General features: G+C 44.0%; 2 protein-coding genes across 3 annotated transcripts in view; one reads left to right on the plus strand and one right to left on the minus strand.

Annotated features, from left to right (window-relative positions):
- HAUS7 (HAUS augmin like complex subunit 7) overlaps positions 1-16,377 on the minus strand; it is a gene marked incomplete at its 5' end in the record, with an annotated part of 217,766 nt that overhangs the window by 70,304 nt on the left and 131,085 nt on the right. The gene's annotated exons all lie outside the window — the stretch shown is intronic.
- The window catches only part of LOC309559661 (deoxyribonuclease-1-like), a 160,041-nt gene continuing 147,176 nt past the window's right edge, over positions 3,513-16,377 (plus strand). The window contains exon 1 of the mRNA XM_082263031.1: positions 3,513-3,532. The gene's annotated coding sequence lies outside the window, so the exon portion shown is untranslated. The remainder of the gene's footprint in view (positions 3,533-16,377) is intronic.

Consider the following 16,377-nt stretch of genomic DNA (forward strand, 5'->3'; position numbering starts at 1 on the left):
TCTCATGATTGACTGGTGTATTCCCTTTATCGTAGAGATAGAGAGGGCAAAAAAGGAGCAGGGGTATGCCTATATATTAAGAACAATCTGCAAGTAAAGGAAGTGGAATCCCTCTGGGTAGAGTTTCAAAGGGAAGGTACTATAGAGTTAGTAATTTTGGGTGTATGCTATAGGCCCCCAACCAGAGGGAGGAGGGAGAGGCGGACCTCCTATCACAGCTTAGAATGGCAGCAAGGATGGGAAATGTCGTTATAATGGAGGACTTCAATTATCCAGATATAGACTGGGCAGAAGAAACTTCACATTCATCTAAGGCTCGCCATTTCCTAAATGTTTTGCAGGACAGTTCATGGGTCAGATGGTGAACGCACCAACAAGAAACAATGTGTTACTAGACCTACTGATTACTAACAATACAGACCTCATTGCGGATGCAGAAATATGGGGGAATTTAGGAAACAGTGGCCATAGGTCAATTAGTTTCAGTATCAATCGGAAACAAAAGGGTAATACAAAGGACAATTAATTTCAAAAGAGCCAATTTCCCTAAACTGCGCTCAATGCTAGATGCTATTAAATGGGATAAAATCCTAGGAACAAAAAACACGGAGGAAAAATGGGAGTGCTTTAAGAACATACTAAATAAAGGTATTGGCCAGTGCATTCCAACGGGGAATACGTTTGAAAGAGCTAAAATAAACCAAGGGTGGCTAAACGCCAATGTAAAAACGCATATAAAAACTAAATAAAAGGCCTTCAAAAAATACAAGGCTGAGGGTCATTGGCAGCATTCCAAAATGACAAAGAATGCAATAATAAATGTAAGAGCAAAATTAGGGTGGCTAAAATAGAACACGAAAAGGCACATAGTGGAAGAGAGTAAAAAAAAAAAAAAAAAGCTCTAAGAAATTCTTTAAGTATATAAATAGTAAGGAAAGTAGGGCCAGAACACATTGGCCCCATAAAGGATGACGAAGGGAATCTGGCTACAAAGGACAGAGAGAAGGCGAAGGCGCTAAATACATTCTTCTCCTCAGTCTTCACAAAGGAATTGGGGGGGCTACATTAACCCAGTTTGTAACGTTAAACTTAATAACATGTCACAAAAAGCACTTTCTTAGTTAACAGAAGACAGACACAGAACTAGACTTGAAAAACTTAACATAAATAAGTCACCTGAACCAAATGGCTTACACCCGATGGTCCTTAAGGAACTCAGCCAGGTGATAGCCAGACCATTGTTCAAAATTTTTATGGATAGTCTACTGATGGGAATGGTACCAGCTGATTGGAAAAAAGCCAATGTGGTACACATTTAAAAAACGGGCCGAGATATATCCCGGGGAACTACAGGCCGGTTAGCCTAACATCATTAGTCTGTAAGATATTGGAGGGGATGGTAGGAGACTATATACAAGACTTTAGTAATGAAAACGGTATTATTAGTAGTAATCAGCATGAATTCATGAAAAATCACTCTTGCCAGACCAATCTATTAACCTTCTATGAAGAAGTGAACTGCCATCTAGATAGATAAAGGAAGGCCTGTGGATTTGGTGTTTCTGGATTTTGCAAAGGCATTTGATACAGTTCCCCACAAACGTTTACTGCACAAACTAAGCTAGGTAGGTATGGATCTTCGAGTCAGTACCTGGAGTAAAAGCTGGCTGCAGGGGCAAGTCCAAAGGGTGGTGATAAATGGGAAGAACTCGGAATGGTTTGGTTTGGAAAGTGGGGTTCCCTCAAGGATCGGTCCTGGGTCCAATCCTATTTAATTTATTCATAAACGATCTGGAGGATGGGATAAACAGCTTAATCTCCTTATTTTCGGACGATACTAAATTATGCAGAGCAATAACTTCTATGCAGGATGTGGTAATCTTACAGGACGACCTGAACAAAATAATGGGATGAGCATCTACATTGCAAATGAGGTTTAATAATGAAAAATGTAAGAATGCATTTGGGTGCCAGAAATACGAACGCAAGTTACTCACGAGGGAGAGAGCCTTTGGGGAAATCAAAGATGGAAAAAGGATCTGGGGGTCCTGGTAGACGACAAGCTAAACAATGGCATGCAATGCCAAGCTGCTGCAAGCAAAATAATTTTGGCCTGTATTAAAAGGGGATTCACTCCAGAAATAAGACAATTTTCCCACTCTACAAGACTCTGGTCCGGCCGCATCTGGAGTATGCCGTCCAGTTCTGGTCCCCAGGAAGGATGTGCTGGAACTGGAGAGTCCAGAGAAGGGAAACAAAGCTAATAAAGGGACTGGAGGATCTCAGCTATGAGGAAAGACAGCAAGCATTGAACTTATTCTCACTGGAGAAGAGACGCTTGAGAGGGCATATGATATCAATGTACAAATACTGTGCTGGTGACCCTAGCATGGGGAACAAACTATCCAGTGAAAGGGAATGTAAAAAGGACTCACAGCCATTCGCTAAAATTAGAAGAGCAGTTTAACCGTAAACTGCGTAAAAGGTTCTATACTGTCAGAGCGGTAAGGATGTGGAACTCTCTTCCACAAGCAGTGGTTTTTAGCGAGGAGCATCGGTAGTTTCAAAAAACTATTAGATGGGCACGGTAACAACCACAACATACAGGGCTATTCAAGGTACTATTGACAAACACTTATACACACAATCATCATTGGTTAAACTAGACAGACTGGTGTCTTTTTTTAGCCTCACTAACTATGTAACAGGCTTGTCTGAATGTTGTACAGCAAACTTTAAACGAGCTTCAACATACTTTTTTTCAGCAATGGAGTCTTGCGTGGAGAGAGCGCATATAGGCCATGGCGGTTGAGACTGGGCAAAGCAAAGGTTCATTTTAAATAAATTTGCCTTCATAGAGAAACTCCCTGAACCATCTCATTTCCCTCAAGTATGAATGTTGGAATTAGCTCTCCGAATCCCAGCCCAACAATTACCAGTGCTGAGAGTAAATGTTAAGCCCCGTACACACACGCAGATCGTCGTCATACAAATGTTCGTCTTTTCTCCCCGGGATGTCGGTGTCTGTTGAAAAGTGCAAAGACAGCACAAGGACAGCACAAGAATTTTGTCCGCAGACTTCAGCTGACTGCAGAAGTGATGTCATGTAATGGTTAACTTTCCCTGTGTTTTTTATTGTCTGAGCATGCCCAGTCTTGCAAATCTGCGGTCTGTCGGCTGATTTCTGTACTGACAGGCGAACAATCGTCCGTTCTGGTGTCTGCAGACAAAAATTTTCATGTTTGCAAGAAAGACTCTTGTCCGCAGATTGTGTGCAGACATCTGTCGGAGGCACCATACTAACAAGCATACAATCGGCAGATCTTTCGTCCGCCGACGTTTGTATGACGACGATCTGCGTGTGTGTACGGGCCTTTACTCTGACATCACAAGCAGAGGTGGAACAAATATGCTGAGAACAGTCCCTTTACCAGATTGCATCAGGACAGTTTTGTGGAAGGAAGGCCTCCGTTTATTCTGTCTGATCTGATACGGATTGCAGCTGCAAAGCAAAGTCATCTCACTATTCATAGTAAGTGTATAAATAGTTAAAATTGTACGTTTGCTTAAAACGGATATTTCCATCACTGGTATCTTATCTCCAAGGGCAGGGCTCTCCATACTTACTAAACAAATGGGGTCAGTTTATTGTCAGTTTACTGTCCTACAGACTTTAGGGGGGCCCGAACTGTGGGGGCTAGAGGATGAAATAATGCCCTCTCTTTGGTGGGGGGAGGGGGGTAGTAGGCGGGAGGAACAGTTCCCCGTCGTGGATATCAGCAGGAGGAACAGTGCCCCATTGTGAGCGTCAGCAGGAGGAACAGAGTTCCAAGGGCCAGATAAAGGGAAGGCAAGCAAAAGGACCACAGTTTGGAGACGACTATCCAAGGGAATTGAGCAATAAACTCCTTCTCAAAGCTTCCATCAAACTACTGAATCACATCATCGGGAGAGGCGTCATCTTGCTACACTCTCCAATTTATATCAGGTAAGGTATCCTAACAACCTTAAGCCACATGACCCGTTGCCATTTTGAATAATTAAGAGTCCGGGAGTGTGTTTAATGTCTCTTAGTTACCCTATGTAATTATATTAAATATATACAAAAGGCAAAGTATGAGACTATGGTAAATAGTATTACACATCTGCTAATGCCCACCATTGTACCAGTGACAAGGTCGCAGCCAGTTGTATTTATATTGGACATAGAGTTGCTAAGCGACAAACACACTCCCGGGCTATTAATTAACTATTCAAAATGGCCATGGGTCATGTGGCTTGGGGTTGCTAGGATATCTTCCCTTATATAAACCGGAGAGTGTAGCAAGATGGCGCAGCTCCCGATGACATCACTGACAAAACGCGTTGGGCGGAGTCTAGCGTCACTTCCGGTTTTGGGTCTGTGGAGCACATCGCATCTCAGACTTCCTGGCTTGACTCGAGGTGATTGTTTTTAAAGAAATTAAGTGCACTACTGTATTTTATTAATAAATTTACTATTTACGGAATTACACTATGGGGGTCTGTCTTTACCATTTTCATGCACTACTGAGACTGCTGGGGATTGGAAGGAGAGTATGCTAGAGGGTTGGTCCTGGATATCAGTACACAGCCAGATGGAGCTGTAAAGGCTGGATACCCCTTTTGCAAGGGGAGAGACACCTGGTGAGTGAAATATCAGGAGGGGGGCACAAGTGGAGACACAGGGCACATTGTATGCTATTGCACACACCCCCTGGTTGTAATATCACCAAGCATCACTTCTGGTGAGGATAGTTCAAAAATACTTGCATATCGATTATGAAGAAACAGTGCCAGTATATGGTGTGGCAAAGCCATGGGAGAACCCTTGGTGCTGGTGCTCACATTCAGGTCTCAGATCCTGGCTACACTGGAAACAAGTACGCAGATCAGGATTCTCAGTCCTCAGATTGATAGGCATGAATAGGATTTTGCACCTGGGAAGCAAGGCAGCCAGAAACAGCAAGCATGTTCCTCATGGTTGGAGTATTCAACAAAATATACTCACTGGCTACTTTATTAGATACACCTTGCTAGTACCGGGTTGGACCCTCTTTTGCCTTTGAAACTGACCTAATTCTTTGTGGCATAGATTCAACAAGGTGTTTGAAACATTCCTCACGCAGTTGCTGCAGATTTGTCAGCTGCATATCAATAATGACAATCCCCTGTTCCACCACATCCCAAAGGCGCTCTGCTCTATTGGATTGAGATCTGGTGACTGTGGAGGCCATTGGAGTACAGTGACCTCATGATCATGTTCAAGAATCCAGTGGTGAGATGATTTTAGCTTTGCGGCATGGTGCATTATCCTGTTGGAAGGAGCCATCAGAAGATGGACATGGTCAGCAACAATACTCAGGTAGGCTGTGGCGTTTAAACAATGCCTAATTGGTAATAAGGGGCCCAAAGTGTGCCAAGAAAATATCCCCCACACCATTACACCACCAGCCTGAACCATTGATACAAGGCAGGATGGGTCCATGCTTTCATGCTATGTCAAATTCTGACCCTACCATCTGAATTTTGCAGCTAAAAAACGAGATTCATCCGACCAGGCAATGTTTTTCCACACTTCTGTTGTCTAATTTTGGTGAGCCTGTGCCAATCGTAGCCCGTTTCCTGTTCTTAGTTGACAGGAGTAGCACCCGGTGTGGTCTTCTGTTGCTGTAGCCCATCTGCTTCAAGGTTCGATGTGTTTTCAGAGATGGTATTCTGCATACCTTGGTTGTAATGAGAGGTTATTTGAGTTACGGTTTCCTTTCTATCATCTCAAACCAGTCTGCCCATTCTCCTCTGACATCAACAATGCATTTTCGTCCACACAACTGCCGCTCACTGGATATTTCTCTTTTTCGGAAACCCTAGAGATGGTTGTGTGTGAAAATCCCAGTAGATCAGCAGATTTTGAAATACTCAGACCAGCCTGTCTGACACCAAAAACAATGCCGTGTTCAAAGTCACTTAAATCCATTTTCTTCCCCATTCTGATGCTTGGTTTGAACTTCAGCAAGTCGTCTTCCCAACGTCTAGATACCTCACATTGCATTGAGTTGCTGCCAGGTGATTGGCTGATTAGCAATTTGTGTTAGCAAGCAATTGAACAGGTGTACCTAATAAAGTGGCCGGTGAGTGTATTTGCTTTTATTACGGTTATTCTCCTTTACAGACTAATAAGTATTATGCAGCATGACTAGTATGGGAGGGTCAGATCATATGATTTGTATCAGCTGGTCAGACACAAACGTAGGCAAGGAAGCCTACAGATATCTCCGTTACAGCAACCCTCACATTCCGCTTATATTTAGATTAAAATAACAGTCCTAATCTAGGCAAATAAATAAGGTAATTCTTAACTAAATATGCCAGACCTGTAAGGTTTTCCAGACTCCTTATCACAGGTCATACAGTTTAGCACCACTCACACTCTCTCACCTTCCTGAACTTACCGTCACACATTTTTAGAATCATTTTTCTTATGCATTTCTATTCAAAGACATTTTTATACAGCATTAAAGCAGAGCTAAACCCACCCACATATTTCCAATATCAATTATTACTTGACATTTACCATTCCAAAGTGTTAATCCAAAATTATAATCTACAGAGTATGTTTTATATAGATTTGCAAAAAATAAATAAAATCTGCAGGCCGTAAAAGCCCCCTGTGCCTGATGGCGACGCCATCTTTGATAATTCCCCAGTCATCTCTTCCAGGTAGCCTCATCTGCTCACAGTTGACTGCAACCCAAGTCCCATGAATACGCAGTACAGCGTCTACTTTCCTCTGGTGTAAGTGTTGCTATGGTAATGCTGAGCAGCAGTATTGAAGTATGCAGAAGTAACACTTTGCCCCCCATTCAGCTGTGAGGTGAGCTGAGGGGGGGGGCAAGGTACCTGGTTTTGACACGTACCTGCTTTCACTTTTCATTGGATTGCTGTGGCGGATAAAGGCGATATAGCGTCTGTGATTAGAAGTACCATTTCAGTCTGTGCAGATGACCATCAAGCTACGCAGTGGAATAACTTCCTTACATACTAGGGAGAGTAGAACTGGGGGAATCCATAGTGGAGAAGGATCTGGGGGTTTTGGTAGATCATAAGCTTAACTACATCCCATCCGCGCTACAGCCTATATACGGCTGCAGCGCGGACTCGAATTTTCGGGAGGCCGTTTTTAAACGGCCTCCCAGAAGCAGGCTCCCCGCGCGCTCCCGCGAGCGCGCATCGGGGAGAATCTGTGTCGGCCGTGTCCCTTGGACACGGCCTATCACAGATCGTGGTGAATGGCCAATCACAGCGGCCATTCACCACGTGATCGGACCATCCAATGAGAGATGATCTCATATGTAAACATATGAGATCATCTCTCATCGCCGGCGCTCCTTCCTCACACGGAGCCTGCAGTGTGAGGAAGGAGGGGGAGCCTCACAGCGCTGGGGACACAGAGACATGTAATCAGGGCACTGATCACCAGTGCCCTGATTACTGCAAGGTAAAAAAACACACACACATTGCCCCCAACAGTGCCCACAGTGCCCGCCATCAGTGTCCCCCATCAGTGCCCACAATCAGTGCCCATAGTGCTGCCAGTCAGTGCCCATCAGTGCCTGCTCATCTAGGCACTGATGAGCACTGACTGGCAGCACTATGGGCACTGAGTGTGGGCACTGATGGTGCTGCCCACCAGTGCTCATCAGTGCCGCCCATCAGTGCTCATCAGTGCCATCCGCCAGTGCCCATCAGTGCCGCCTCTCAGTGCCCATCAGTGACGCCCGTCAGTCGCGCCTCTCAGTGCCCAGCAGTGCCGCCTCTCAGTGCCCAGCGTGCCACCTCTCAGTGCCACCTCTAAGTGCCCAGCAGTGCCGCCTATCAGTGCTCATCAGTGCCGCCTATCAGTGCTCATCAGTGCAGCATATTAGTACCTCCTCATCAGTGCCCATAAGTGCCACCTCATCAGTGCCACCTCATCAGTGCCCATCAGTGCCACCTCATCAGTGCCCATCAGTGCCGCCTCATCAGCGCACATCAGTGAAGGAGAAAAATTTATTTTCAAAATTTACTCGCAGAAAATAAGAAAAACTTTTTTTTTTTTCCAAATTTTTTTGTCTTTATTCTTTTTTTTTGTAAAAAATAAAAAACCCAGAGATGATTAAATACCACCAAATGAAAGCTCTATTTGTGTGAAAAAAATGATAAAAATTTCATATGGGTACAGTGTAGCATGACCGCGCAATTGTCATTCAAAGTGTGACAGCGCTGAAAGCTGAAAATTGGCCTGGATGGGAAGGGTGTTTAAGTGCACAGAAGGCAAGTGGTTAATAGCATGCAATGCCAAGCTGTGGTTTCCAAAGCAAACAAAGTCCTTTCTTGTATTAGGAGATGTAGGATATCATTTTGCTCCTGTACAAATCATTAGTGGGACCTCATCTGGAATATGCAGTTCAGAAAAAAGGATATCAGGGAACTGGAGAAAGTGCAGAGAAGGGCAACCAAACTAATAAGAGGCATGGAGGAGCTCAGCTATGAGGAAAGATTAGAGGGGCTGAATTTATTCTCTCTTGAGAAAAGGAGACTAACCACTTTTTGCCCGCAATATGGCCAAAAGACGGCTACAGCATGGCCTTCCTTTGCTAGGAGGGCATCTTTGGACATGCTCCCATGATTGTGCAGCCTGCGCACCCCCCTGCGGCGTGCAGGTAGCGTGCTCTGCGATGGCGGAGTCCTTCGGACTCAACTGATCATAGATAGGGGTAAAGGGCCAATCATACTTTGTTTACCATGTGATCAGCTGTGTCATATGACCACTAAGCACAGATGAAAACACAAGCTGGATATCGGCATTCCTTTTGTCACGCTGATGTGGGGAAAGAACATCCGATTACCAGCTTGTGTTTTGGCACTGATTATCAGTGCAGTCCCAACAGTGCTGCCAATCAGTGCCTACTCATCAGTGCCACCTATCAGAGCCCATTAGTGCTGCCTTTTAGAGCCCCCTTGGCAGCGCACATTAGGAAAGAAGAAAAAAATTACTTGTTTGCTAAATTTGATAACAAACCAAACTAGGTTTTTTTTTTTGTTTTTTTTTCAAAATTTTTGGTATTTTGTTTGTTTAGCAAAAAATAAACTCAGTGGTGATTAAATACCACCAAAAGAAAACAATTATTTGTGTGAAAAAAATGATAAAAATATCATATGGGTACAGTGTTGCATGACTGCACAATTGTCAAAGTGTGAAAGCACTGAAAGCTGAAAATTGGCCTGGGCAGGAAGGGGGTAAAAGTGCCCTGTAAGCAAGTGATTAAGGGGGAATATGATCACCATGTATAAATACATAAGGGGTCCATATAGTGAACTGGGTGTTAAGATTTTCATTTTAAGGTCATCACAGGGGACAAGGGGGGCACTCTTCTGAAGGAAAGGAGATTTTATCTCCAAATACAGAAAAGCTTCTTCACAGTAAGAGCTGTGAAAATGTGGAATAGACTTCCTCAAGAGCTGGTACTGGTCAGCTCAGTAGATTGCTTTAAAAAAAGGCCTGGATTCTTTCCATAACATAACTGGATACTAACATTTATAGGTAAAGTTGACCCATGGAATATCCAATTGCCTCTTGGGGGATCAGGAAGGATTTTTTTCCTTTGCTGGAGCAAATTGGTTCAAAATGTCTCATCAAAAATGTATTCCCTAAAAAAAAAAAAAAAATGCAATAATTCCCCCTTCTCTCATCTCAAATTCCCCTGTGCTTTGGGTCATTCGTCATTTTGGAATGTAAACCTTCTTCCCATTGACAACTTTCTGGCAGAGGGCAGCAGATTTTTCTCAAGAATTTGACAGTATTTTGCCCCGTCCATTTTTCCTTTTATCCTGACAAGTGATATTACCACCTTCGTGCTTTACTGTAGGAATGGTGTTGTTTGGATGGTGAGCTGTACTACATTTCTGCCAGACATATCGTTTGGTGAGGTTGAAGCCAAATAATTAACCACCGGAGGAATTTGCTGCCTTACGTCCAGGCCACTTTTTGCGATTCGGCACTGTGCAACTTTAACTGACAATTGCGCGGTCATGCAACGCCGTACCCAAACAAAACTTATGTCCTTTTTTTCCCCACAAACAGAGCTTTCTTTTGGTGGTATTTAATCACCTGTGCGATTTTTACTTTTTGCGCTATAAACAAAAAAAAGCGACAACTTTGAAAAAATAACAATATTCTTCACATTTTTTATATGAAATTCTCCCCCCCCCCCCAAAAAAAAAATGTAAAAATCAATTTTTTTTATCATTTTAGGCCTATTTGTTTTCTGCTACATATTTCTGGTAAAAAAAAAAAAAAAAAAAATCGCAATAAGCGTATTTTGATTGGTTATTGCGTTTACTAAGGGAAAGATTTCTGGTGTTTTTTTTTTAACGAGTAATGGCGGCGATCTGCGATTTTTTTTGCGGGACTGCGACATTGCGGCGGACAGATCGGACCCTTGACTGACATTTTTTGACACTTTTGGGGTTACCAGTGACATTACTACAGTAATCAGTGCTAAACATATGCACTGTTACTGTAAAAATGACACTGGCAGGGAAGGGGTTAATTTTTATTGGTGATCAAGGGGTTAATGTATGCCTGGTGCTTACTAACGTGTGTGGGGGGAGGTGACTGAGTGACACAGGGACAGATCGCAGGTTCAGCTATGCTGAACCCTGCAATCTGACCCTGCCTGTCACTTAGGAGATCCGCCCGCTTAGTTTACACAAGCGGGCGGATTTCCACACTCGATTCCCCGACGATCGGGGAAGAGCGGCAGTGATCACCGCCTCTCCTCCCCTGGCCGGACTCCCGCTGTGACTGAATACAGCGGGAGCGAGCCTCCGGCGGCGCGCACGTGCCGCCGAGAGAGGGGAATGTCTGGCGACGTAGGTCTACATTGTCAGACGTTATTGAGCCACTTTGCCGCAGTAGAGGCTCAGTGAGCAGCGGTAAAGTGGTTAAATGTCTTGTCTGACCATCTTAAAAAACGCAACAGATCCCAACAGACTAAAGGCTGGAATTAAAGCAAAAGGTGGTCCAACAAAATACTGACATAAGGGGGTGATCCTTTTTCAACTCCGATTATTTGCCTGCTCCCCCCCTCCGCTCCCACATTTGGCACCTTTCGGGGGAGGACATGTACCTGGTTCAGACAGGTACCCACTCCTACTTCCAGAGGACTTGGCTGCAGCAAACTCACCTGGGAGTTCAGCCCCCCTCCTTCTTCCCCTGCCGCCGGGGCCATACACACAGCGCAGAGCGCTTGTGCAGCGAGGCTTCACTGCCAGTTTTCCTTACCTGAGATGGCGGCAGTAACACATGAGAGCCAATTGAAAAATCAATTCGGGTGAAGACACCACTGGATTCGGGGACAGTTAATTGTCCAAAATACTAAAAGTCAGTAGCTACAGTATTTGTAGCTGCTGACTTTTCTTTTTCTAAAAGGAGCCTGGGGCTCTGCTTTAATGGTTTTACTTGGATGTTATAAGTTGCACTAACCCCACACAGATCAAATCCACCATCACTGCTACTGACTTATTTATTCTTAATCTTTCCTCCTATTCTCTTTCTGGTGAAGAGATGAGTGTTCTATCACTTGGCTTAAGTTTCTGCCCGAACGAGGGCTTGGACAAATTTGGATTTTTAAAAGACATACATCTCTTTGCGCGGAAACTTAATTTCAAAACAATGTTCCACAAACAACAAAATTCTGAGAAACAAAGCACTGTCAATGACTCCGCTCTTGATATACTGATGTCCCTCCTAGAGGAGAACGAGGATTTGATCGACCGGATCGATCTCCCTCGCCTCTTACAGGAGGTGGACAATGAAAACACTCCAACTGTCCCCAAACCATCATCATTATCAAAAAAATCTGACAAATACCCAAACACCAATCTGAATTCAAACATCAGTGCCTTTGTCAAACTAGTTAGCAAAGATGTGGAAAAACTCAAACTATTTCCCTCAAAAACCCCTAATATTACATCCTCAGAAAGACAAGTTCTTAGAAAACTCTCAGAAAACCACTCTATCATCATAAAACCGGCGGATAAGGGTGGAAATGTCGTCCTGATGGACGACCACAGATATGTTGAAATGTGCATGAAAATTCTAAATAACGTATGCTGGTATAGATGTATCACGGTTGATATTATAGCAAAATATACAAAAGAATTCTATGAACTGGTAGACTTAGCATACTATAATGGCACAATCCTCAAAAAGACCTGGGAGTTCATCAGGACAACATTTCCGATTACACCCACGTTCTACGCCCTTCCTAAAGTGCACAAAAGCAAGTGTAACCCTCCTGGGAGACCTATTATCTCCGGACGAGGAGCACTGACAGAGAACGCTAGCAGGTTGGTTGATGAGTATCTACGCCCCCATGTCACCTCACTGCCATCGTATATACGTGATACCATCCATCTGTTACAAATTATCGAAGACACCATTATTCCAGCCGAAGCCTTACTCGTCACAATAGACGTTGAGGCTTTATATAGCTCGATCCCCCATTCCAGGGGTATCGCAGATATAAAACATGTTTTGTCACAACAGGGACCTGGCAAACAGGCCTACAGTGAATTTATCACCTCCTTGTTGGAGTTTATTCTTCTACACAATGTCATCTCATTCAATGGCTCCCACTACCTCCAGGTGCAGGGCGTAGCGATGGGCACTTGTTGTGCCCCATCCTACGCCAATCTGTACCTGGGGGAGTGGGAGCGTTCCGTTTTAACAGATGAATCATTATCGATATATACCGACCACATTCTAATGTGGTATCGTTATATCGATGACATTTTTGTTGTTTGGTTGGGGCCCTTAGACCTATTACATCAATGTATGGAGAGACTAAATAAGAACGATTTTAACCTTCTCTTTACCTTTCAAGCAGACAAAAATCTCATCTCTTTCTTGGACGTGGAAATTAAGAGGGGAGAGGATGTCTCCCTCCGCAGCAGCCTGTTCCGGAAGTCCACAGCAGGTAATACTATATTACATGCTTCGAGCTTTCATCCCAAATCATTGATTAATTCAATCCCCTACAGCCAATATTTACGCATCAGACGTAATTGCTCAGATTTCACATCTTTTCAAATGGCTGCTGATGGACTCCGGGACAGACTTCTGCGGAGGGGCTATTCCAAGACCTCTCTCAAGAGGGCCTACAAGAAAGCGGCCACCAGTAACAGGTCAGATCTTATTCGCTCCTCCTCCAAGAAAGAGAAAGATCAAGCTAATGTTATCAGAATCATTACTAAATTCTCAGACCAACACCCTAGGGTGAGACAAATTGTCAACAAATACTGGCACATTCTCTCCATGGACCCCATCTTAAGCTGTTATATACCTCCTACCCCACAGTTCACTTTCAAAAAGGTCTCTGCCCTAAAAGACCAATTGGTCAAAAGTGAATATAAAAAGGCACAAACAAGGACTGTCCTTGTAAATACAAGGGCACGTTCATGTGTGGCAGTTGCAAGTATTGCAAATTCATGTGTACAACAAAAAATCTAACGTTACCAAATGGTCTAAAGTACCGACCTAGACATTTTGCTAACTGCCGCACATTTGGTGTGGTTTACCTTTTGTTATGTGACTGTGGTTGCTTTTATATTGGCAAAACGAAGCAGGAGTTCTGGAGGCGTGCATACCGCCACATTCTAAGCATGCGCAGCTGTGACCTGGATCTCCCCCTGGGTCGTCATACCAAGTTGGTCCACAATGGGAATTTCCCCAAAATCAAGTTCCTTATACTTGATCGCATCCACCCGAGCTCCAGAGGAGGGGACTGGAACAAGGTCCTGCTCCAGATGGAGCTCAGGTGGATAGTAAACAACAAAGCCACACAGCCCCCGGGGTTAAATGATATGATCTCGTTCAGACCTTTCTTGGAGGGATTCTCCTCAGGAGGTATGGAAAAATAACCATCTCTCTAGCCCCCACCCTCTTTCTCCCCGTCAGCTCCATTTCTTCCTTCACAACCCCCCTTCTTTCCTCCCCCCTCTTCTTCTTTCTCCCCTCTTCCCCTTTTTCCCTCCCCTCCCCCCCTTTCCTCCCCCCCCCCCATTTTTCTTCCCCTCCCCCCCCCTTTTTCCGTTCCCCTTCTCTCTTTTTTTTCCTATTCACTCTTATTTCTCTCCGTGGTCCATGATGGATGATAAGAGTTCACGGTACACACACTCTGACATTACACAATTTCACACTCTTTAAGGGTGTATAATATATTTTCATATATTGTCTGTTATGTATTTCTGATCCCCCTTTTGGCTGTTCCCATCCCTCCCTGTATATATCCCTAATTGCATAAATACCAAAAATACCAATGTTATTATGCTTCTTTTTGTATGCTCTGCATGTCATGTCACAGAGCATCCGATTTGGCGACTCTGCACTTCTGTGTCTGCCCCATGGTTATATTGATGACTTAATTGCCTTTGGCATTTTGGGATATCATAATGTAATGTTTTTTAATACTATGTCTCTTTTTTTGTGTCTCCTCCATTAAATATTCCATGACAACGAGCATGAATATTGCCCATCCTCTAGTTGTTGTGTGCGACCCGGCACGGTGAGAGCGCCTCCTTGGAGAGCTCTGTCTCGATGCGCTTGAGTGTTTTGTCCAGCTGGGGCATCCGTAGCCCCTACACTCGCGCACTTGCTTCCCTCCCTGCCTTGCATACAGTGGAGGGAAGCTTCTGTGCCGGTGGGAGGATGTGGGCTGGCCGCGGCCTCGTGGCGGTCCCGCCCCTCTGCGTCATATGGAGGGGGAGGCGGCGTCGAGCCCCAACCTCCCAGGGAGCCCTACCAAGCCCAGGTTTGTTTCTACCACCACCAGCCCCTCCCTACTAGGATCAGCTGTATCCAATTGTTACAATTCAAACGAGCTATAAGACAATGTTCACTGCCTCACTCATTCTACTTTACCGTGCTCCTGACACGGACATACTTAGGCTCTTTCTCTTTGGATCCCCGTAGGTGCTGTAAGTAGGCTGTTGGAATGGTTTCTTATGTCTCTTCTTTCTGGCGATTTTCTACCTCTTTGGTCCCAAGACATACCACTATCATCCTAGTAGCATTGTTTCTGCCTTTTTACCTGTTCACTACCAGCACTTCTCTTTTTCCCTCTCCTGCTGGTCATTTATCATTTGATCAGGCACATACCTCATCGGCACCCCCATTCCGTTTTGGTTGCCCCTATGCACACCCAGTTTTTTACCCACTATTGGTATCCTTCCACCCTCTTTCTCTCACATTTTAGTTCACTTCACCATTAAACTTCACCCTTGGCGGTAAACCTTGCCTGCTTATAAGACTACTATTATCCTTGTTTTTAGGAAACATTGTCCCTACACCATCCTTATGCCTGAGCTCTTATTATTTGGACTCCAGCCGCACACAACTTCTTGGATGGGATCTCTCTAGATTCATGCAATTTGAGGGTGATCATCCCCTCAGCCACAGGTCTCTTTGACCTGCAAGGGACCTGTCTACCATTTATTTTGCACCGGGGACACACAGAGAAGCACTGAGTCCGCCTAATTGGTTTTAACCTGTGCAAGCAGAACTATCCCAACACAGTCAGAGACTATGCAAGTATGTATTTACCCAGAATTGTTTTCTCTTTTTCTCTAAGACTCTGCAAAGTTGTATAATGTATTTAATGCCTCTAACATGTCTCTATGTTATTTTTATTGTAGAAATCTATGTGCAATATTTTGTATTTGAATTACCCCTGAAGAAGAAGCGAATAGCTTCGAAACGCGTTGGGTATTTGACTGTGATTTTCTTGCACGTTTCTGCAGCTGTGTTATAATTTGCCATCTGCTTGCCCATATCTATGTATTTGTACAACATCCGTTGTTGTTAGATTTCTTATTGTCATTAATAAAATTATATAATACTTGTTATACACTCTACTTACATACTTTCTTTTACTACATTGAGTGCCTTAAAAGTCCCAAACCCTTAGGGGAACCCCTTTTTTCTTTGTTCACTAGTAAATACAGGTGGATAAAACAAAAAGCACATGCCACATGCCCTCATTTCAGGCTGCAAAGCAACAAAATGTGATTTTTAAAGGGGGCGATTCTTTTCTTTGCCCACTGTAGCTTACCTGAAAAATACTTGAAATATGGCGAATCACATGATCTAATACAGCATGACTACTGTTAATTGAACATTTATTTGTTTGGTTGCACATAATATAATTTGGGCACAGAGGCCCCAAATATGTATCTGGGTCCCCCATTGCTCAGGGCCTGTGTGTTTCGGGGAGACATAGACTGGCATCTGAAGTAAAACGACTCCAAAGGTTCCCC

Source organism: Pelophylax lessonae (genome assembly GCF_965119305.1).
Source record: "Pelophylax lessonae genome assembly, chromosome: 7".
NCBI lineage: Eukaryota > Metazoa > Chordata > Amphibia > Anura > Ranidae > Pelophylax > Pelophylax lessonae.